Genomic DNA, 24,807 nt, shown 5'->3' on the forward strand with positions numbered 1-24,807 from the left:
GTGGTAGAAATGAGTCTAAAAAGAAAGTCAAGTTTCCATGCAAGCTATGTAGTGGAGACCATTTAACTCATCTCTGCCCAAAGATTCAAGAAGCTCAGCGCTTGTTAGGGCAGCAAGGGGCTTCTAGTTCTCAAGCTGTGTTAACCAACCCTTTTCCCTAAGGGCAGCAACTTCTTGCTGGCGCGAGTTCAAACCCTGGTACCTCCGCAGGGGGCAACCAGGAAGGGGAGAAATCGTCAAATGTTTTCATGATGGGTTCCAATGTCCATGTGGCCACACGGTCACATGATTATGGTGAGGCTGAAACTTCCAAGGAAAAAACTGTTCCCGGAAATACCGACCTTCATATTGAGCGACCCTCTGTCGAGACTATGCCACGGATGCCGAAAGGTTCCATTAAACGCGCGACTATTAATCCTAATGTTAGGGCCGCCCAGAATTACTCTATTGTTGAGGATATGGCTCAGAGTCCATGCGCTATGTCCGCTTTAGAGGTTCTCCAGTCATGTCCAGCTCAACGAAGTGCTTTGCTTTCGGTGATTGGAGCAGTTGATCCAACCAACTCTTTGGTGCTCACTTTCGACATGTTAAATGTCAAAAAGTGACTCCCTCATCATATGGTTTTTCAAATAAAGTCCACATACTGGAAAATTAACATTTTTCGTACCGTCATTGATGAAGGAGCTTCCACTTGCGTCATGTCGATGTCATGCTGGAAGGCTATTGGATCACCTTCGGCCATTCCTTCACCTACCCTCCTGACTGCATTTGATGGTCATTCTCATAAGCTACATCAGATTATCCCGGCCCTTCCCATATGTGTTTGGGGAAAGGTCGTTAACATTGAGGTATAAGTCATAGATGCTAATCTAGATTACAATCTCCTTTTAGGAAGGAGCTGGGTATACGAAATGGACGCCATTGTTTCGACTCTGTTTCATGTCATTTGCTTTCCTCGTGAGGGGAAAATTGTTAAGGTTGATCAATTGGAGTATTCTCCAGTTGACCTCGAGCAACTTCAGACTCTACCGTTCCATTAGTGGATAACCCTTGTCCACCTACTGAGAATCTGGGAGTTGGGATGTATTCGTCATTGATGGGTACCTTTGATCTTCCCTCTCCCATCACTAGAATCAATGTCATTTCATCATCTAAGAAGTATCCTCGAGAGGAGTTCTTTCGAACTCATTATTTTTCAGACCCTTGGACCTTGCCTTCACCTACGACCACATTAGCTGAAGGACAGGTTGGTGGAATGGCATTCCTGATGTCTGCAGCTGAGCTTAGATATCAATCTATCGTTAACTCTATAGATGACCACTCTACTCCTTTTACTGAGGAGGAGCTAGATGGTTATGTGGCCCCGGCCTGGACCTTTGATTCTACCTCCACTTTGGATTGCTTAGATATGGTTTTACCTTTGGAAGAAGCAATCCTAGAAGTAATTACGGGTATAGATCGACCTTGGGGAGACTTACACCATCGTTCATATTTTCTTCCTCCATTGCAAGAAGTAGAATCTAAGTTCTCCAAGCTTTCTACTAGTGATGTTTGTATGATGTTGAACCCTTTGGCTCCAACACACTTTCATGCCGAAGGTAACATGTCGGTGATTTCAAAAACAATATCTATAAACATCTCTAGGAACCCTAGTGTGGTTGAGAATCTCTTCATCGGAGCCGAGTGTTCCCCTGAGGAAATTCAAATTTATACCGACCTATTCAAAGAATTTCGAGATGTCTTCGCTTGGTCTTATGAAGAAATGCCTGGCATTGATCCATCCATAGTTCAACATGAGATCAAGACATATGAAAACGCCAAGCCGGTTCGGCAAAGGCTTCGACCGGTTAATCCTAGGAAGGCATCAGCCATTAAAGCTGAAGTTGAAAATCTGCTCAAGGCGGGTTTTATATACCCTGTTCCTCTTACCGATTGGGCTTCGAATCCAGTCCCTGTGGATAAAAAGCAAGGAACAATCCGAGTATGCATCGATTTTAGGGACCTAAATAAAGCTTGTCCCAAAGAAAATTACCCCATGCCATTTATTGATCAGATTATTGACGAGTGTACGGGTAATGAGGTTTTCTCTTTCATGGACGGTTTCTCCGGTTATAATCAGATCTCTATCCGTCCTGAAGATCAACATAAGACAACTTTTATATGTTCGTAGGGTACCTTTGCATACAAAAAGATGCCTTTTGGTCTTAAAAATGCTGGAGCGACTTTCCAGTGGGCCATGTCATATGCTTTCCATGACATTAAACATATCATCGAGGCATACTTGGATGATCTAGCTGCTCGTTCTCGAAAGAGAAATGATCATCCTAGTCATCTTCGATTGGTTTTTGAGCGAGGTCGTTTTTACAAGATCCGGTTGAATCCAAACAAGTGTGTTTTTGCAGTTACATCTGGTCGGTTACTAGGGTTCATCATGACAAATGAAGGGATTCGTGTTGATCCCTTCAAGGTTGAGGCAATAGTTCAGTTGCCTCCCCCATCCACAATTCGACAACTTCAGAGTCTTCAAGGGAAAGCTAATTTCTTAAGAAGGTTTATAGTGAATTATGCCAAGATTACGAAAGGATTTATGCCTTTGCTACGTAAAGGAGTTCCATTTGTATGGGACGACTTTTCATAGCGGTCGTTCGATGCTTTGAAAAAGGCATTAGTCTCTGCCCCGCTTTTGAGTCCACAGGATTATGGTAGGGACTTCCTTTTATATCTCGCTACAGCAAAATCAACCATTGGGATGGTTCTCCTTCAGGAAGACGATGCTCTCACAAAGCATGTGATTTATTAATTGAGCCGAGGCTTGATAGGTCCTGAACTTCGCTATTCTCCTGTTGAGAAATTGGCTTTGGCAGCTGTTCATGCTGTCCAATAGCTCCGTCATTATATTTTGCTACTCAAAACTTTTGTCTTAGCGGCAGTCAATCCATTTCAATTTGTCCTCAGTAGGCGAGTGATTGGGGGAAAATATAATCGATGGATAGTCATTTTACAAGAATTTGATCTCGAGTTCTTGTCTGCCAAGTCTAAGAAATCCATGGTTTTCGCCGATCTTATTTCCGAGCTGCCTTGTGGAGAGGATACTATTTATGAGGAAAGTTTTCCCAACGAAAATTTATTCCTCATCTCTTCACTCGACCCTTGTGTTATAGATATTTTTGGGCCCTACAACCCCAAGCATAAAATATCCATAAACTAAGGGCTCCTAAGTCCCTAAAAGTGTTGTTCCAACCCCTAAAGGAACAAGGTCAACTGATTACAGCTTCTCCCAGAAGTTCTCCATGAAAAACTACTCAGAACTGGTCAAAACAGGATCATTGCACTTGCTCCATGGCCAGGGTGCGATGCATCTCACCTAAGTACACTCAGTGGGTGCATTGCATTTCAAAAGCCCTTCTATGGGGTGCGATGGGCGAGAATAGACAAATGGCAGTGTCAATCTGCAAGGTGGAAAAGCATGGAATCTTCCAGAATCTTCTCCTGTGACACTTGCCTCTTTGAATTCGACCAAGGATGAGTAAGAGATAATCAATCTCCAAGTGGAAGCAAGAACTATCAGAGGGAAGACACTAATCAAATCACAAGCTGACTCATCTCCATTACACATATCTATATATGGATCCCTCATCCCAGAGATCCAGAGGCTGGAATTTTGCATCTTGTAAGGAATTGCTGTTAGTTTCCTGAGGCAACATCAGTGTGTGTTGGGTGATCTAAGCTTTGAATGAGGTGAAGAAGGGCTTACTTGCTGAGAGGATGATGCTGGGTCAGAACAGCTGGTTGTAACTCTCTTGGCTCTTTCTTGATTATCAATAAAGCTATTTAAGTTTTCCTCCATACTCTTGTGTAATCTATGTTTTGTGCATTTGTATGGTCAATTTACATCTGACCCTAGATTGTTTATGATAATAGATCCATGTTCTTGTATAGTTTTATGCTGCTTTGATCCTACAGGTACTCTGTGAAGCTGGGTACACGAGAAGGCAAGTAGCAAAGGACTATCAGAAGAGAGAGGAACCAAACAAGGAGCCAAGCGCAAGACAGAGGTTGGTCTCTTTATTCTTCTCTCATCTATCTTTCATAAAGGAAAACGAAAGTAGACTTTACTTTGTTTGTTTCTATGGTTGCTACCACACCTTAGTGGGATGAGTAGTTCTGTGTAGACACTTTTCCCTGTAACAAAATGGCGACTCCGCTGGGGAGCGAATAGATTGTTTTTTTATCTGCATTTGTTTAATTTATAAACTTACAGACGAAGCCTGAAGCCAAGCCAGCTAGCCTTCGAACTGCATTTGTTTTACGAATGCAAAGTAGATCAATGCTGCTTCAGTCAATCTCCAGGTTTGTTTATGAATTAAACACTTGATCTACAAGCTCTCTAATTGCCCTTGTGGTAGCTTTAGTAACCTCTTTAGATCTACCCCTGTTGTTGAGTTACTGATTACCATTTGCTCGGCCAAAATCCCTGAACTGAACAGCAAACTGTGACTCGAAACCCGTTCAAAGTCTCGTCCCTGGTCCATCGCACCCTCTATTCTGTGAAACTGACATTCAGCGCATTTCCCGAGTGTAGCAGGTGCGCTGCATCTCAGTTTCCCTGTGCTATAGGTGCGCTGATCAGACTAGGCCTTGTCCTTGAATTTTGGTTTCTGTGTTCATTCTTTTCAGTTCTATTCATGAATTTCGCTGCCTGTAATCAGTACACCTCTATTTGAAACCCTTTTCCTTGCTGTTATTCCGCCTCCATTGTGCAAAGAATTGTAAATGTTCTTATGTATTTGTTAAGTCATTTTCAGTTCTCCTTTGAAAAAACGTAACATAATCGAGTTGTCGTTCTTTGATCTGAAAGTGTCGTAGTTGTCATTTTCAGCCATGGAAGACAATCCCCTTATTTGGTAGTCGATTATATGATTTACTATTGCATATGATTTGAATTTGTGAGTTTTAAAGTGTCGAAAAGCAATATTTCATTTCAAAATCACTAAGTGTATCTCTTACCTTCACTTCGTTTTGGAAAGAAAATTGTTAAGTACTGTCGCTTTAAAAGTAATTCAAATTTGCACATAAGCTTTCTTTTTATCATCTACATATTAAGAAAGTCGAAAACAAATACATGCATGTGCATTTGCATTTAGACCATTTGATTGGTTTGACTTAGGACAGTGCATATAGTGTGTGCTCTTTGCTCTTTGTTGAAAGAATACTGTCTATCTTTCCTTAGTAGCTAGGATTTTCATGGCATAAAGAAGATAAAACGACTGTTTATGATCTTAGATTGCATTTTAGGAATTGTGTATATACATCACGTGGTGAGCCTGAAAGACAAATTTCTTAAACAAGATCAACTATAAAATAAATTGAATGAATCTAACAACGCTTTGGAACCTAACGCACAACATCTAGAAGTCTAGGATAGAGACGTGTTCCGGCGTCGTAAAACATGGTAACTGTCGCTTTCATTGTTGGTTGGATGATTCCTCCACTTTGAGACGACAAGTGCCAATACGGACTTGTGCTCCCACGTACCGTCGAGTATATTTTGGGAGACCACAATAGGCTTTATCCTTTATCCATAGGAAGCCGTGTCTTCCGCCCTATCGATCGCAATGTACTGAACACAACATTCGGGAAGATTGACTGCCGTACCGTAAAAAGTATTCTACAGTTTTGCGATTGGTTTGGTAAACCCTCTACCTATATTTCCAGAGTAGTCCCTTTCGTTCCTTTTTAGACTCCTTAACGGAAAAGGTCCATCTGAGCACTTGTCACTTTAGGCTCATTAAAAATCGAAGGCGACTAGAGTCATCTTTTGTTTTTTCTCGACTCTTTAAAATTGAAAAAACAAGTTGTGTCAAAGCGTCTAAAAATTTATTTTAAACAAAATAATCATCACCTTTCCTACGTTGGTCTTAGGTTGAGAAAATGGAGCCCACCAACCAAGGAATCCCCCTTGGTGTGAATCCTAGTCCCTTCTCCTCTTGGGGAGATGTTGGTGCACCCCATATGGCCACATTGTCCCTTCCAGGATTGAAAATAGGCTTGCCCGTATGGCTCTTCTCAACCTCTGTTGTTCAGAACACCGCAATTCCTGAACAGTTGAGTCAGAAACTAGACAATTCCAGAGTTACCCCCCAACCCTCCACTTCGTCCAATTCTTCCTCTCCTCCTTCCTCTTCGCTTGATGGGGCTGGTAAAGCCAAAAATCAAGTACCTGAGAAGAAGAAGGAAAAGAAGAAAAAAGATAAGAAGAATAAGGAGCCAAAGGTGAAAGGGGGCAACCAAGTGCCTTCTAGCGAAAATCCACAAACTGCACCGACCAGGCCTAAATCACCATGTGTCATTTGCAAAGGAGACCAATATCACAGAGATTCTCCCTTCATCCCTCAGATCTTAAGGGACTGGTCCCCTCGTTTGCACAATCCGGTGTCGTCAACCTCTGATTATCATGTTGATAGCACACCGTCGACTAGTGAAAGTGAAGCCCCTGGACAAAAAGGAAAATATAGATTTCCTTGTAAACTGTGTGAAGATGATCACGCCGCCCACCATTGTCCCTTCTTAGATGAGGCTAAAAGAGTTTTGGACGATCGTCCGGTTTCACCGTTACGACTTCCTCATGGATATAAAAAACTCTTACCGAGTCCGTCACTAGTTGAGAATCCGGTTGACTCGCCCAGGTGGTCGGCTGAAGCATCTATAATTGAAGATAAACCATCTAAATCCACACCAGACGAAAGTCAAAAGGTCGAGGCGGCAATTGACCCGGTCTTGCCTTCAGAGGTTCCATCTTCAGATGATACAGTCACCGAAGAGAACAAGGATGACACCATCCAAATTCTTTTCGTAAGCACATATTCCGATGAACATGGGGGAAATCTACCCATTCCTTTACCGTAGGAAGGAAGTTCGTCAGAGTCATACCCGGTCGTCTATTCGGTCCCACCTCCAAGAAACCTAGTTGTTTCCTTCGATTGGAATCAACTAGGCAGACCCCGGTTACCGGCTAGTGTACTGTTTTGAATCATTACTCAAATATACAAAATGGTCATGTCCGGTACCATCATAGATGAAGGGGCTTCTGTGAGTATCCTTTCCTCGACTGCTTGGAAAGCGCTTGGTTCACCATCGCTTTTGCCTGAGATGAGAAATCTAACAGGCTTTGATAAAGGAACCAGTTGACCGTTAGGGATCCTTCCCAATGTACCCATAACATTGAGAAGGAAAACTGTACAAATGAACGTAATGGTAGTCCAAAGACCCCTAGATTATAATCTACTCCTTGGGTGAGACTATATTTATTGCATGAGAGCCATTGTCTCATCACTCTTTAGAGTGATGTGTTTTCTGCATGAAGGAAGAGTGGTCAAGCTCGTAGACCAGCTTTCATTTCCCGGTTCACACATAGCAAATAGTCGTATACCATACCTGAATGGTCTTTTCACACAAGGAATGTCTCATCAATTCCCAGTCCGTCTACCCGCTGAGCGCGAGTGATTCGGGGGCGTGACTGAAACCCAGGGGGCATGCACCCTGGTCTGCTTTGGCAGAAAAACTTCGGGTATAGAATAGGTTTCCGCGAGAGGTATATGACTAGTCTGACACTCCCCTCCGTGATTGGAAATGGGGGTTGGACTGGAATAAGATTCTCTTGTCAAAGTTATGTGGGTAGGCGAGCGACGCCACTCACCTTTGTTTATTTTGATAGACATCGCTGAAGAAGTGTTTTATTTGCACTGTGAATAGAACAATCTTTGGTAACCTGTAAGAGGTATACCTTTCCTGATAAAACAAATGTTTTGTCTGTAAATTGAGGGGTAACCTTGAAACTCTATTTTATACCTGGGGGCATGCAAACCTTTTGGCATGCAAGCGAAGAGCAACATTTATTTTTTAAATTTGTAGGTCCTCTAACCCTTTTAAACTCATAGGATTGGTCGTTTCCTAACTTGCATAAAGGAAGGATGTGGGGCAAAGATTTAAAAAATTTCCGTTTTCATATATGAGACATTCTTATTATACGACTGGATTAATCGAGCAGTTTTAGCACATAGTTCAAGCTCGTTAAAAAATAAACATAAGACATGAGCAAATGTTTCTCCCCGCATTTAAGCTCATTAAAAAATGAACAGGTAAATAACCATCGTGAATGTAGTACTTCAGCCTTTAAAAGCCTTGGTCGTGTTCACACCATCACCTCCACTTTTACATTGGCTGATCATTCACCTCCATTTGGTTGTTTACCTCTTTTGAGGAACAGCTGCGAAGAGTGATCATATTAGCCATCCTTGTAACACTGCCGTGATTGGAAAATTCCAAGCCTTACCTGGAATCAGTTGCTACCCAATTTTATCACTCGTTCCTCAAAAGACGAGTCTCCTTTAAGCTCTTTTCAACTGACTCGTAAAATATGAAAAGATTTCCGAGCCATTGGCCTCTCCAGCTTGTTAAAGTAACCAGAAGTGCTATCCCTCCTTTAGATTTTAATCTTTTTGGACCTGAGGGATTATTACACAAAAAGATCGAGCGCTTGTTTTGTTCGGCTCGTTAAAAGTATCGAAAATTCATCCCTTCTGTATTGTTTTATACTTTTTCAGACTTAAGGGATTAGATGACGAAAAAGGAGTTTTGGAGTTCCCTTTACATTCCTTTTCAGACTCTCTAAAAATGAAAAGGACCGAGTTATCTTTGTCGTTAAACTCGTTAAAAAACCTAATAGCGACAAACTTGTCCATAGCAGACAAGAACGAGTTTCACTATCGCTAGGCTCGTTAAAACATAGCGATGGGTTTGCCCGAAGGGAAAATTATAGAACAAGCATATGTTATCCTCCTCAAGCTTGACAAAAATAAAGAGGTACTGGTCAGCAATGACTGGGAAAAATTGGGAAGAAAACTTGAAGAAATTTTGTTGGTAGCAAGTCGCTCTTGAACATGACACTTTCACTCCGCATCCAAGTCGGGTTGGGTTGTTTCATTCACCGGTCACATCACCATGGTCACATCACACCATCCAAATTTGGGGTTAATGCTACCAATCCATCATGTCAGTGTCGCCGATATGTTCAAGAGAAGTCACTCAGAAAATTCACCTGTGTATCACCCGCTGCAATACATTTACACTCCATTCTTTCATGACCGCCACCCTGAACCTTATATCACCAGACCGTTTTCACCTCCATTAAAATCATTTGCTCCGTTCCGTGTCATCGATGTGGGATTCATTAAGGCCCTCCTATGACGGATCGCTTCTTGTTTACATCAGTTCATTATCCAAGAAGTTGATCTAGGAACACCCCTTCAGTACTTTGAAGCTTGCATGCCTCAATGGCAAGTTTCTCACTTTCAGCGAAAGGTTTACATCAATGGCCTTCGACCGAAAGATTTTATGTGGTGTTCGATGCCAAGTCCTTTATTCACGCTACATGAATTGTACTGCAGTACCTTGAGGGTCATTATCATTATCGGTGATTCCTCTCGTGCCTGTTAACAACTTACATCATTGGCTGGTAATCAGGTGATGTCTTTCCATGTTTGACTCCAAAACATCTCTCACATGGATCAACTTGTACTTTGAGTGAGGATCGAATGAGATTGAAGACCTCGGATCTATTTTCATCCATCCGGGCTGCGATATATATTCAGGAAAATAAAGACATCAAATGTACATCATTGCTGCACAGATAATCATCCAATCAAAGGGATGATGGCTCTACCAGAATCATCAGTCTACACTCAGACGATTGTCTGTCCTATGTACATGAAAATGAATTTATAAAGCTGAGCATGGGAATGCTCGCCTCAGCTAGATCATGAAAAGATTATGAAGATAATGTATTGTATTGTATCTTATTACAGGTATCCTCCCAGCTTGAAAGAACTTCAGATCCTCATGATAAAGCATTTCACCCGACATCAAAAAAGATTAACGACCTCATGCTTTAGGGGGAAATTGTTATAGATATTTTTGGGCCATACAACCCCAAGCATAAAATATCCATAAACTAAGGGCTCCTAAGTCCCTAAAAGTGTTGTTCCAACCCCTAAAGGAACAAGGTCAACTAATTACAACTTCTCCCAGAAGTTCTCCATGAAAAACTACTCAGAACTGGTCAAAACAGGATCATTGCACTTGCTCCATGGCTAGGGTGCGATGCATCTCACCTAAGTAAACTCAATGGGTGTGTTTCATTTCAAAAATCCCTTCTATGGGGTGCGATGGGCGAGAAGAGACAAATGGCAGTGTCAATCTGCAAGGCGGAAAAGCACGGAATCTTCCAGAAACTTCTCGTGTGACACTTGCCTCTCTGAATTCGACCAAGGATGAGTAAGAGATCATCAATCTCCAAGTGGAAGCAAGAACTATCAGAGGGAAGAAACTAATCAAATCATAAGCTGACTCATCTCCATTACACATATCTATATATGGATCCCTCATCCCAGAGATCCAGAGGCTGGAATTTTGCATCTTGTAAGGAATTGTTGTTAGTTTCTTGAGGCAACATCAGTGTGTGTTGGGTGATCTAAGCTTTGTATGAGGTGAAGAAGGGCTTACTTGCTGAGAGGATGATGCTGGGTCAGAACAACTGGTTGTAACTCTCTTGGCTCTTTCTTGATTATCAATAAAGCTATTTAAGTTTTCCTCCATACTCTTGTGTAATCTATGTTTTGTGCATTTGTATGGTCAATTCACATCTGAGCATAGATTGTTTATGATAACAGATCCATGTTATTGTATAGTTTTATGCTGCTTTGATCCTATAGGTACTCTGTGAAGCTGGGTACACGAGAAGGCAAGTAGCAAAGGACTATCAGAAGAGAGAGGAACCGAACAAGGAGCCAAGCGCAAGACAGAGGTTGGTCTCTTTATTCTTCTCTCATCTATCTTTCATAAAGGAAAACGAAAGTAGACTTTACTTTGTTTGTTTCTAAGGTAGCTACCACACCTTAGTGGGATGAGTAGTTCTGTGTAGACACTTTTCCCTGTAACACCTTGGTATGGAGATATCATTGTCTATCTCCAAACTTCGAAGTTTCCCTCTACTTTTTCTAAGGATGAATGGCGGAAATTACATCACCTGGCCAAGAATTATGTTATCATTGGTGATACATTGTATCGTCGAGGGGTTGATTCAATCCTTCGACGCTGTTTAACCTTAGAGGAAGTAGAGTCAGTGCTCAATGATTGCCACAGTGGAGCTTGTGGTGGTCATCTATCAGGGCTTGCTACAACCCAGCGTATCTTGCGTGCCGGCTATTTTTGGCCGTCGCTCTTCAAGGATTGTGTTGAAGCAGTCAAACGCTGTCACCCATGTCAAATTTATACTGGAAGATACGCGCACATCCAGCTCCTCTCTTCCCCGTTGTCACTGTCGGTCCTTTTACTAAGTGGGGTATTGATTATACAACTTGTAATCTACCTTTAGCGGCGAGTCACAAGTACATTATCGTGGATGTAGACTACTTTACGAAGTGGGCCGAAGCCATGCCTACTTATAAAAACGATAGTGAAATGGCAGCATTGTTCCTTTTCAATCAGATTATCTCAAGATTCGGTATCTCAAGAGAGATTGTCACTGACCATTGCAGTCATTTCCAGAATCAACTAATGTCCGAATTGGTTATTAAGCTTGGTTTCCGACAGGAACATTTGTCTCCTTATTATCCTCAGGCCAATGGACAGGTCGAGGCAGTCAACAAAACTCTTAAGACGATCCTGCAAAGGGAAATCGACAAAAATCAGTCCAATTGGCATCTTATGTTGTATCTGGCTCTTTGGGCATACCGAACCTCCATAAAGACTGCTACTGGTTTTACACCTTTTCAGTTGGTTTATGGGATGGAATCTATCTTTCCGCTTGAATGTGAAATTCCATCTCTTAAGTTAGCTGTTGAGCTCCTTCCAAAGACTTCTAGTCTCGAAGAGCGCCTCCTTCATTTGGAACATCTCGATGAGCAACATCGAGATGCCGCCACAATCAACGAGGCTCATAAGAAAAGGGTTAAAACGCAGTATGATAAATCTGTCTGTCCTCGAGTCTTTTCAGAAGGCGAGCTCATCCTAGTCTACGACCAAGACAAGGATACCTTGGGGGCAGGCAAGTTTAAGCCTATGTGGTAGGGTCCTTTCATTATTAAACGAGTTTTAGAAAAAGGGGCATATGAGTTAATCGATTTTGAAGGAAACAAGTTGGCGGAGCCCCGAAACAGGCTCTACCTTAAGAAGTATTTTTCTTAGTAATCAGGCAATGGCTTCTTTGTACATTTTGTATATTTGTACATATTTCATCGAGAGTTTGTTGGTATCGACACTTTTGGTCTACTATGGTAGGTGTTGATGGATGACTTGGTCTATTTTGGATTTGCCGATGGTGCTAGTTGGCACACTCGGAACCTCGCTTCCGCAGCTTGGGTACTCTATTATCCAACTAGTTAATTGATGGTGTCAAGGGGAGTATGCATTGGTCCTGCTTCAAACAATATGACTGAGTATACTGCCGTTATTAATTTACTATCTGAGGCAATTTCTCACGGAATCGACTCGTTAGTAGTTTATCTTGATTCTCAATTGATAGTGTCACAATTAAATAACATTTATCGGGTAAGGGATCCATATTTATATCGCCAGTATTTAAGGGTGAGGTTGTTGCAAAGATCATTTACTTATATTAATTATTTGCATATTCCAAGATCTTATAATTGGTTAGCTGATTCTATCGCTAATCAAGCATTAGACTGGCACATCAATCATTCATCACAATAAAATCAAATATCAAAAAGTCGAACTGTATATATATATCATAAAGCATCTCGAGTGTACATAAGTTTGTCCAAAAATAATATACAAAATTGGGACTCAAATGCCAATAATCATGTCCGGCATATCTAATGCCCCGACTCAGGATGAGCGGCTAAGTAGGTAGCTATAGCATTGGCTACACGCCTAAAAGTGTGAACCTAGTCACGTGGCATGCCAACCACATGACATTGCATATCATCAGGGAGGTCCTCTACAACTACCATCGGTACTCGGTGAGTCAGTCTCACCAAGTGTCACTGAACTGTATGTAGAAGTCGCTCTGTATCAGCAGCCGCCTCTTCGGCTCCTCGACCGTGCCGTCCATGTCGCGGGAACCCATGTGGTCATACCGGCTCAATATCTGGAACATGATCATCATATTAATCATTTTAATCCTATCAAAAACATTTTTCAAAATTCATTATTATATTTGAAAAATCACAAAAAATCATAAAATCAAAAATCACTTACCTATGTCACCCCATGCTACGGTCGGTGGTAATACTAGATCAGGATCTCCTCGGAAATCCAACCCAGCATAAGGGTAGTCATCTATGGCAACGATCTGCTGCTCCCACCAGGAGAAGAAGTCATCATCAAATGTAGTTCATGGGACGTCCCCACCTCCTAGGCGTTTCATCATGTCAGGCCACCTGCCCATCCATGGATCTCGTGGGGTGCTGATTGAAATTGGCACTCTAGGACAAAGTGCTAGGACTCTCTCAAAGAAGAAAGAGCACAAGATGGTCCCGTATCCAAATTTTTTGGTCTGCCCTCTCTTGATGGAAGCTAGCTGGCTTTTCAGGCTAGCCAATAGAGGAGTACACTAGTCAAATACGGTAGTAAGACAATCTACTGCCAAGCTCATGGCTGGTCGTGACGCCTAGTGTAGAGTTGCTGATCCGTTCACTCTGGCTATGGTGAACAGGATTATCCTCAATGATAAACTCGCTACATGTTTGATTAGAATCTGACTTCCAACCTTTTTCGGATGTCCCGTGCAGTGTATATGAACATAATCCTCGATCGAGAGATTGCTTCGTGTCCTACCCCTGGAATGCACTATCTCTCCCCTCCGGGAAAGGCCTGTGATGAAATAAATGTCTTCCACTTCCATCCTGAGTGGCATCTGGTCAATCATAAATGCATCATCCTCGATACCCCAATAGTGAAGGAGCATCTCAAGCAACCGTGTGTTTGCTTCCATATTTGGCAATTTGAAGAATTTTAGCAAACCACATCTCGCAAGGCATCCAAAGCATTTGGATCGTTCATGGCCTCATTATCTACTGAGGTATGCTCTCTTTCTCACCATGTGACTAGCATCCTGAAGAAAAAATGATTTTGAACCGTTATTTTTTTTGTTTGAAATGCTCACAGCGTATACATGGGTCCCTTTACACACAGTCACGTGTCGGGCCCGCATGTACGCGGGTTTCATATACTCAACCCGCGTATATGCCCTGGAGAAATTTTGGCAAGAAATCCAACGATAAAACCTAATTTAAAAATTCTAAAACTAGTCACAAAAGAATGCAAGTTAAGTATAGAGCTTACCTGGTGATTTTCAAAGGATCTGAACAGTTGAATTTGGCGTATGGGAGGTTTGCTTCTTTTGCTCCAAACTTTTGCTCCCCAACTCAAATGGTGAAAATGGTGAGTCCAAAAATTGTTTTATAGGCTTTGAAAATGCAAATTTTTTTCAAAACTTGATTTTCTTTGATCTCATGTAACTTTTAACTTGGGAGCTTGGAATGTCGAGAATGGTTTGATTTTCAGGTCATTTTGGACGCTTTTTCGACAGTTTCGAGACGTTTCCATGACTGCTGACCCGTCATGGAAAGTATCGTTTTCTCATTGGCATATAGGTTAGGGACACCATTTTTCCGCTACATTATGCATACTAGCCTCCATTTGTCGATACATCTGCCATAGGGTTGATCCCATCATGTTATGGTCAGTAAACCATCTTCACTCGCCAATTTTTTAATCATGATATGATGGTAGAGCCATCCTTTTCATGGGCTTCCTAGTTAGCACGTCACTGACATTTGTTGCCCATGCTGCTCCGTTTTGCGTAGGCTCGGGATTCCTCTGTAGTCCCGCCATGACTTATGCGATGAAGACTCATTCCTCTTTGCTTCTTCGCTTCATTCTGGCCTTATATGCTAGAGGCTCCGTTGTGTTGAGTTGTGTACTGCATTGCATTTTGACCATTTGCACCTATTGGCCTTGAGATGGCTTCACTTGGACTCGTGTTTAAGCTAAATTTTTACCATGACTACTGCGAAATCAAACTTGCATGCCCTAGCCTTCTGCAGCTTGACACACCTTGACCTGTGGAAGGAACACACCTTTGAGTGTCTTTGACCAGTTTCGCCTCCTTGCATTGAGCATAGGAATGTTCCAATCCCAGAAACTAGATCATCTGTTTCACCGACACTCGTTCTTTCCACTGTACTATAGCATTCTTTTATTCTTTTTCCAGCTTAAAGAAAAAGACAAAAAAATTATATATTCAAAAAAGAGCGGGAACGGGACAAGTATTTCCATTTATTGTTGGCAGCTAGACTCTGTCGTGTCGCCCTTGAACAAAGCACTCAAAACAAAGTCTCCTCCATTTGGGTGGGATTTAGTTTGACTTAGGTACGCCTTAACCTTGTTATTGAGTCAGTTCTCCCCCGATTGGTTATCTCTTCCAATCATATGGAGGGTTCGTTTGTGCCTCTTGCACGATGAGCTTATACAGAGTCATCATATGCTACCACATAGTCACATTTAGTCGTTCTTTTGTTCAAGGGAAGTGAGCCTGAGTGGGTCTCTCTGCGGTGTCTCTTGACTCATTTTTTTTTCAGTCAGCCATCCCTGGTTGTCAGTGTCTTGTCTATCATCACATCAATTATATTGGTCCTTTACTCGTGCTGGTTTGAGAAGGTCCCCATTGACTTCTTGCTGGCGGGTCTTGTCCTTATCGACGATGACATCTTGCTCTGAGGGCAGGCCTAGAGTCGTACCCTGGCCCTATTTACATTATTGATAGGTCACCTTGTGCTCAGCATCGATCAGTATCATGGGTCTTTGACTGAGTGGTTTCCCTTGTGTTTGACATTAGCTTACATTATCACACATTGGGATTCATGCAGTACCTTGGTTTCCATTTTACCCTATTGGTGGATACCTTGCCTCTGTGTCAACTTTCATTATTGGTTGGTTCTGAGGGGTTCTGTCATGCGCTAGCCACATCTTGTGTATGCCTGAAACGTGCTTCGATCGGGTTACTACATCTTCTTTCATCTGATTCCTTCCACATTATTGGCCTACAGGCTACACTCGTTCTAGATTGATGAAGGATGCCTTAATGCCTTCCTTCTAGCGGATCTTTCCCCATCGACTACGACTCATTGCTCTGGGGCAAAGGTCTAGAGTCCATTTGGCAGTACCTTGGGGTTTTCAATCATTAGTGGCAGATCCTTCGCTATCGACAGTGAGAAATCATCATTGTCTCCTGATTGATAGATTCTTACAGGTGTTCAACTCCAGCTCATTTATTCACACTTGTTAGATTGTATTGGTACCTTGACGCTCATTATCATTATCAATAAGTAATCTCGCGTTTGTTAACGGTATACATCAATGACCGATAATCAAATGATTTCTCACATGGTCAACTTCAGATCATTTATTCCCATGGTGTAGAAATGTACCACGGCGGTCGGTGAAGACCTTAGGTTGCATCAACATTCATTGGTTCACTTGATAGTTGCTCCTGTTGCTACTAGTTGACACCACTCCACCTTATATGTTGCAGTCATTCATGGCGACATTCTATATGCTGGCACCTAACTTTGCAGTGTAGTACCATCTTACTCCATCATGTTCATTTGGTACCTTATGGGATCAGTCTTTGATATCAGTGATCCGTTACATCTTTCAGCATCATTGACAGTCTTATATGTGATATTCAGACATGTACTTGTTCGATTATGATCAGATGATCCATTATGTATTTTCCAGTTCTTTATACTTGTATACTTAGTGGATCCTCTTGTACTTGATATGCGGACATGCTTTACTTTCTCTGAGCATGAGTATGCCCGCCTCAGACAGTGTTTCTTTTTGATATCCTTTTGTGGCTTGGCAGGCTGAACTCTGGTGAAGTCCTTCTCAGTTTTTGACAGATTTCCTTTATGTGTACTTGCTTAATACATTTCGGCCATCATGTACCCCTTCTGACCTCATATATTAGGGGGCATCTGTTATAGCTCCAAATCTCACTCTTGATGTTTATGATGTTGCACTCATGGCCTAGGGCAACCCCTCCTTCCAGACCTGGTCAAAATATTCAAAAAACAATGTTTTATTCCCTATACGCGACATTGCCCTGAGCTAAACGCATGTATACGCAGGTCTGTGTATATCCAACCCGCGTATATGTATAAAAACACTTAAAAAAATATAAAACTCCTTAATTTTAGGCGGAGATCGTGGGTTTTACCTGCTGATCACCTGTTAGTGCCCGTGGCCCAACTGTTCCCAACGAATTCCCAACTAAACAACTACCTTGGGAGAAGTATAAAAGGCTTCCATGGGAAGGCCTAAAGGAGGAGAGAATAGAGAGAAAGATCATGCTGCTGAGATAATCCCTGTACCAGGTCTGAAGTCCTTTATGCTTCCAGCACTTCCCCCATTTGCAGGAAACCCTTGTTTCCTTGTGTGTTGATGTCTATCTACCATTTGAGATGTCATGGAGCAAGTCATGGAAGGAATTTGTTAAAGGCTTGAGACTGGACGAATCCAGAGATCGGTTCCGCTTGGAGCCTGTGAAAGGACGAATCAGGTGAAATTATTCCTTTCTGTACTTTAGTTATTTATAATAAAAGAAACACTTGTCTTTGTTCCTGATATAAATCTCCTTCATGTTTATGATATCAATGTTATGATTCACATGTGAATGGTTGTTTTTAATTACATAACTAACTACCTTTCTATATGCAATTAAGATTATTTATTTATGATGCTTTGTCCATATACTGTTGTACTTTCTAGAATTTGTGGTTTTGCAGGTTGAAGGACTCAAAGGAACTCAAAGAGGGTCTGAAACCTAATTGGATCTTCTCAAACGAAGGACCTAAGGTGCACCCCTTCTTCCTATAGTTTGTTTTATTAGCGTCATGGTTGTGTGGAATGTGTGTTTCTTTGCTTAAATAACCCCCAATCTTGCAGCTTGTACAGAGTTCCGGTCCGAACTCCCCGCATCAATAATAGTGCACCCCGAACCATCTTGCAGGTATCCTTCTCGAACACTGTTTTTACACCTGCATCAACCAACTTGCTTACAGAAATCAGATTTCTGGCCAATGCATGAATATGCAGAACACCCGGAAGTGTTCTAACCCTTCCACCTTGCAACTTCAACTTTAATTTTTCGCAACCAATGATCCTAGCCTTCCTGTAATCCCCTAAGAAGACATCACCACCATTGTATTTCTCATACTCACAGAACCACTCTCTATGGGGAGTGAAGTGAAAGGATGCACCTGAGTCAATCAACCATGCCTCATGATCTACATGTGTACTTGAAGAAGCCAAGTACACATTCCCACCTTCATCTGAGGTGGTTTTCGCCTCTATAGAAGGAGCATCATTAGATCCCTTTCCTTTTTTAGGAGCTTTAGATTTACAGTCCCTTTTGAAGTGCCCTTCCTTTCTGCATTTCCATCACACCACCTTTACAGGTTTTCCTGGAGATTTAGATCTCCCTCTAGATTTAGATATCCCACTTGATGACTTTTTTTTTTTTTTGTTCTGGGACCATCCTTGTACAAACAAGGCATCACCATTCTGGCTCTCCATATTTTTTCGTCTCATCTCCTCCATCAGCAAGGATGAGACTATTTCATCAAAATGCAAGGCAGTTGCATTGCTACCTATTGCAATAACCAGACTATCCCACAAATCTGGTAGAGAACACAACAAACTGATGCACTTATCTTCATCTGAAATTTTAATATCAACAGATGTTAACTGACTTACCACAGTATTAAATGTGTTCAAATGCTCTGTCACCGAGTCTCCATCTTTCATCCTTAGGTTATACAGCTTTTTCTGCAAGAACAATTTATTCACCAGAGACTTAGATTGGTACAAAGTCCCTAACTTGTCCCACAAAGCCTTCGCCATAGCTTCCCTTGATACATTCAGAAATATTGAATCTGAGACACAAAATCGTATTGTGCTCTTTGCCTTCCGATCCAACTTCTTCCATTCTTCATCGGACACTCCCGTTGGTTTAGTACTCAGATCTACCACGATCCACTGATCTTTATCCACCAACAGATCTTCCATCTTGAATTTCCACAACTCAAAACTTTGACCATTAAATTTCTTCATCTCTATCTTTCGACTGCTCGCCATCTTCTTTCACCACCAGAATCGATCTCCCAGATCTCCCACTGAACAGGGTCTACCACAGGCCCGAGTGAAACTCCTCCGCAACAAAGGCGTCCCCTTGAATCCAAAACAACTCTGATACAAAATGTAGGTTTTAACCCCATACAGAAATTACCTACATACGAATTCTAAAACATAGAAAATAAATAATGCGAGAGCATAACACATAAAATACATATACATAGAGATTTTCCCCTGGATCCCAAAACTGGGACTACCAGCTTGATTTTTCATTATGTTCCTTTCAATGTTACAATACATATTTATACATGCTGAAGCATCCAATACCATGGACCAAAAAACCAGTGTCCAAAACCATGGACCAAAAACCATCATGTCCAAAAAACATGTGCGAAAATCATGCACAAAACCATAGGTGGGTCCGCCCAACCTAAGGTAGGGTCCAAAACCAAAATTTTCCGGGGCACTGCCCTGGACCCCATAAAGTGGGGTTACGGGTACCCCTCAAACCCCTTGTGACCTTCCCCCCTCTAACCCTCGGTTAACTATGTGGTCTAGCCATGGAAAGAATATAACAAAACCCAACAATGTGCACATGGCTCCATTGGAAGTATTCTTATACTTGAAAGAGATTTTGTTTTTCAAGTAGAGTAGGGTAGAAAAAAAATGAAAAATAAGAGAAAGAAATAAAATCTCAGGTGAAACCCTCCTTTGAGGTGTCTGATATTGGCTCATTGATTGAAAACCTCCATGAGGCAGTCAATGGCTTGGAAAGAAGGAAAAAAAAGAGAAAAATGAAAGATCATAGGTGAAAACCTCCTTTGAGGCGCCTAGGTAGACCTATTAGTTGAAAATATCGTTGAGGTGGCTAGTAGGCCTAGAAGATTTTTTTTTTTTTCTTTATAAAAATAAAAAAATCTTCACTCCATGTATCTCTCTTATGAATGTAGGTTCTCTCCAACATGTGCAAGCAACAAAAACAAGTTGGCACCAAAGAAAAGAAAAATTGGTCAAAATTATAGTTAAAGGAAGTCAAACTTGGACTTTCTCCTCCTTTGCTCAGATGCTCCAAAAGGACCAAGGTCATGCAAATCCATCACCCTCATCTATTTCTACCATCAACTCATCATTCCCAAGCTTTTACCACTCATTTTCCATGTTGTCCTAAAATACTACAGGAATGCTTTGTTTTACTACAAGAAACAAAAATACATAGAGAAGACATTTATTTTTCGTCATATCTTGAAAACCATGCATCCATTTTCCAAGCTATTTTAGGTGGATATGCATATGGATGATGGTAACATGCTCAAGAGATTTCATCCAATTCCAGTGTACAATTTTTGAGAAATCGGCCTCCATCACCTACAACCATTTTTTAATTTTCTCAGTATTCGTGCATCCATTTAAAAAGTTGTTTCATGGATAGATGCATATGGATGATGGTAACATGCCCAAGCAATTTCAAAAAATTCTAGTGTACAGTTTCTAAGAAATCGGCCTCCATCAACTTCAGCCATTTTCACTTTTTCTTGAGATTTGTGCATCCATTGGCCAAATTTGTTTTATGGGGAGGTGTATAAGGATGATGGAAACATGCTCAGAAAAGTTTAGGTCAATCCATTCACCATTTGGGAGATATGGACAAAACATGCCAAATCTGTTTTTTCCTGTAGTACTACTACATGATGTCTAGTTCTACTACAGGATGCCCTGTTTTACTACGGGAAACAAGACGAAAGATTAGGAGATGGTAGGAAAGGTATAATGAAGTGTGGGAAAGGTGCCTAATTGTGGAATAAGGTATAGGGAAGGTGAATATCACTCACAAACAAACCCATCACTCTAAGAAGGCTAGATTTGACTAGGATATCTTGCTCATGGTAACTAGAAGACAAAGGCTTAGAATCACCAAGTTATGAAGACCTGTGCAGAAGCAAACAAAGGAAAATATCACCTCCAGAGGACCATGGATCGATCATCAACTCAACAACAACATGCATGTCTCTCCAACAACCATCAGGTAGGTACAAGTATGCAATATTCTTGACATCTTCTCTTGAGCATATTATAGTTAGAAATTTTTTGTCAATATATGAGAGATGAGGTTTTATAAGCTAAGGATGGGTCAGTAGTCTTAACCACCTTCAACTACTTAATTGCAGCTTACTCCTTCACTCATGCAAGGCGAAAAACCAAATTATGAAGGGTGATGATTTTGAGGAAAGGGGATAATAGTTAAAAGAGGAAATTTGTGTGAAGGCCAAGTCACCAAAGCACTCCAAGTCCTCCATCCACTTGATATTCATTATCTATCCATCATTCGTCCATCCCATTTCATAAGAAAAAAATTAATATTTTTCAAGAACAAACCCTACACTCTGTCTCACCCTGAAAATTTATCGGAAAACAAGCATCCTCTCCATTTTCACAAACCTACACTACTCCCTCTGAGCCCTAGAATCATCATCCAACCCCTCTACATCATTTCTCATCACTCCCATATAGTTAGAAGACCATGAAGGAGGAAGGATGGATGCTACAGGAATGGCAGAATGTTGCTACAAGAAGGAAGAAAGGAATAAATTTTGTTAAAACCTAAAATAACAGTGCCTAAGAGAGACCTAATCAAAACATGGAACTCCAAGGCCGTTAGGAAATCATATAGGCCACAAAAGAAAAGAAGAAGGCAACAAAAGGAACGAAGGAATTCATCATCAAAATAGAACTCAAACTATAGTGATGAAAATAGACTTTCCAAGAGGTCTCCATTCTCTTTCCAGATTTTGTCTAAGGTCTAAAAGATGTTATAGAAATGGGAAAAAGGCATGGAAGTCTAGTTGAGGGCCTACCCTAGGCTCAGATTAACATTTATTCTCAAAAAGGTTTAAACAAGGTTTCCTGTAGTACTACAAGAACTACTACAATGTTTCTCGTAATACTACAGGAACCGCTACAAGGTTTGCTATAGTACTACAAGAACCACTATAAGGTTTCCTGTAGTTTTTATAGGAATTACTATAGGATGTCCTAGTTCTAATTTAAAGGTGTTTCAAAGGTTTTAGAGGTGTCCAAGTTGTGGAACAAGGTAGCAGGAGGTTAGAAAAGGATGTGGAAGACCTTTCCAAACTAAAAAATATTCAAGAACCCATCTTGAATAAGGGGACGAAGGCAGGCTGATGGTCTCAAGAAACACTGTGATTTTTTGTATGTACAAATAGTTTTGGAAAAATGAGTGAAAATGGAATGAAGGTTCCAAGGGAGAGGATATGAATGAAATGGATCTACAAGCCAACAGAGTTCACTTGAAAAGAGGAAAGTTATGTTTATTTTGCTTGAAAGATTGTTAAATAATCATGAAAAGAACAACTACATTTTTGTGCTTGTCCTTGCAGAACTTACAACCAAGATTCTTAAGATAAAGGACTGAGGAATGCACAAGAGAGAGGCGACCAGGGCCATGAATGAGGCACAATGAGGTAACTAAGTGTATTAGAGCATGAGTAATGCTTTCAGCAAGGGGGTATGATGGACCTCTAAATTAGACATAAATTAAGGCCTATCTGACCATCCTTCAACACATTAAACCTCTCTTTTTGCATTAGATAATGTATTTTTAGCTTTAATATGTTCATTAGGAAGGTTTATGGATAATTGCATATTTGTGCCTAATATTATTTATTTTTGTGGAATATTATGAGAATATTGAGCATATTATGGATATTTGGAGAGGAGATAATCTAGGGACCTACTCCCTACTACACAAGGATCAATATTAAATAATAAATAAACAAGATATTATGAAATTATGGCACAGATTGTGGAGCTCCAATGATTGAGAAAATCTAGGAATGTGTTCCATGCCATTTAATGCAGATTCCTAGTATTGGGAACCAGATCCACTAATCAAGGGATTTGGGTGGGGAAATCTTCCTCATTTCATGGGGAATGATTCCTAATTATTTTGTATAGGTACCACATTGAATTTTCCTCGAGGGGTGGATTTTTATTAGTCTTCTTAAGGAGAGAACTCATATTTTTGTAGCTCCATTTTCATTTATTACAGGGATGTAATTGTATTGATGAAAATAATGAAGATTGGTGTCATTTTAAACTTCTAAACCTTGGTATTCTTCATAGGACTCTAAGTTTCCTTCGGCTTAGCTATCCCAGGAGCCTCAGATCCCTTTTGTATCGTTTATTTTTCTTCTTTTCATTTCTTATTCACATGCATCTCTTGTTCTTGTTTCTTATTTATGATACTTTTTAGAGAATGCTAACAAGCTTCAATCAAGTTGGTTCCAATCGTATTAGATAAAAAAGACATTCCAATTAATAAAAAAAATTACCCCAATTCATTTTCACTTCATTAGGTTAGACATTTGATAGATTTACTAGCTCACTAGTTCTTGAATTTCTAGATTTTAGACTAGTAATTTTCTGCCATTTTTTAGCATGGGTTAACATATGTATTTTTGAGTGCTTCCACTTGGAATGGACACCTAAGACATCCTAGTCAATAATAAAATTTGTCCCATCCAATTTGGATTTTATTTGGTTGGTCATTTTGTTGGACACCTAATCCTCTAAGGGTTGGTGTGGAAGCTGAACAGCCAAAAGGAGTCCAAGAGACCACTTGGAATATGAATCCAAGGGTCACACCATGTACTATAAATGTATATCATTTGTTAATAATAAGTGTACTCTCTTGCTTATCATTCATCTGCTATTTCTTCCATGTGTGTGTTTAACATGGTATCAGAGCAGGCGATCTCCTACCTTGCTCAAGTGTGAGCCACCTATTTTTGTGGCCTTTGTAAACCAATGCTCTCCTCTTGATTATGCCTTTCTGATCATTTGTTAGAATAGAGGTTGTTCCCTCTATTAGCTCTGCCATTCCTCTATTTGAGCAGACCTTCCCCTGCGACTGCAAAGAGGAATATTTCCAGACCTCTCCCTCTCTACCAATGCAATGCTCTAACACTCTCTATCAGTTTCATTCTCCCACTCAGACCTGTTCCTACAAACCAATGGAAGTTGTGCTCTCTTTCTCCATTCCTCGTTCAAACGTTACCTCTGCATTTTAACTATGTAGTAATTCCGATTGTTTTGCCACGTTCGCCTCCACTTACACTGTTGGCTCTCAAAAGGTGTTTTATTTGAAATTCGAATTCCAAGTCCATACTCCTGGTGCATTTTCTGTGATTTTATTTGAAGTCATGAGAAATGAATTGAAGCAATTCCCGTTCTCAAAATACACTCCACACCAATTGGAAGCTTCAGACTCACAGAAAAATAGGCATGACCAATGTATCATGATTTCAAGAAATTTATACTGGACTACTGGGGCCTAGATAATATGACATTCCTATTTGCAGTTAATGAATCACTGCCTATTCTGTGACCCTAGTTTAGCTTGTGATGGTTTTACAAGATTACGCCCATTTTTAGGGAGGTCTTGCAGATCCATTACTTGAACAGTTCGTTGCCTCCTTGCAGTTTATGCTCGTTGGTATCATTCCTAAAGCTTTCTTTTAGAAGCTTCAACCCTTACAGATATATCAACTGAAGATGTTGGCTTATTTCAAGGTG

This window comes from Pinus tabuliformis, chromosome 1_1 (assembly GCF_031772625.1).
Source record: "Pinus tabuliformis cultivar Carrire ecotype Pingquan chromosome 1_1, CPIR1, whole genome shotgun sequence".
In the NCBI taxonomy this organism is placed as follows: Eukaryota; Viridiplantae; Streptophyta; class Pinopsida; order Pinales; family Pinaceae; genus Pinus; species Pinus tabuliformis.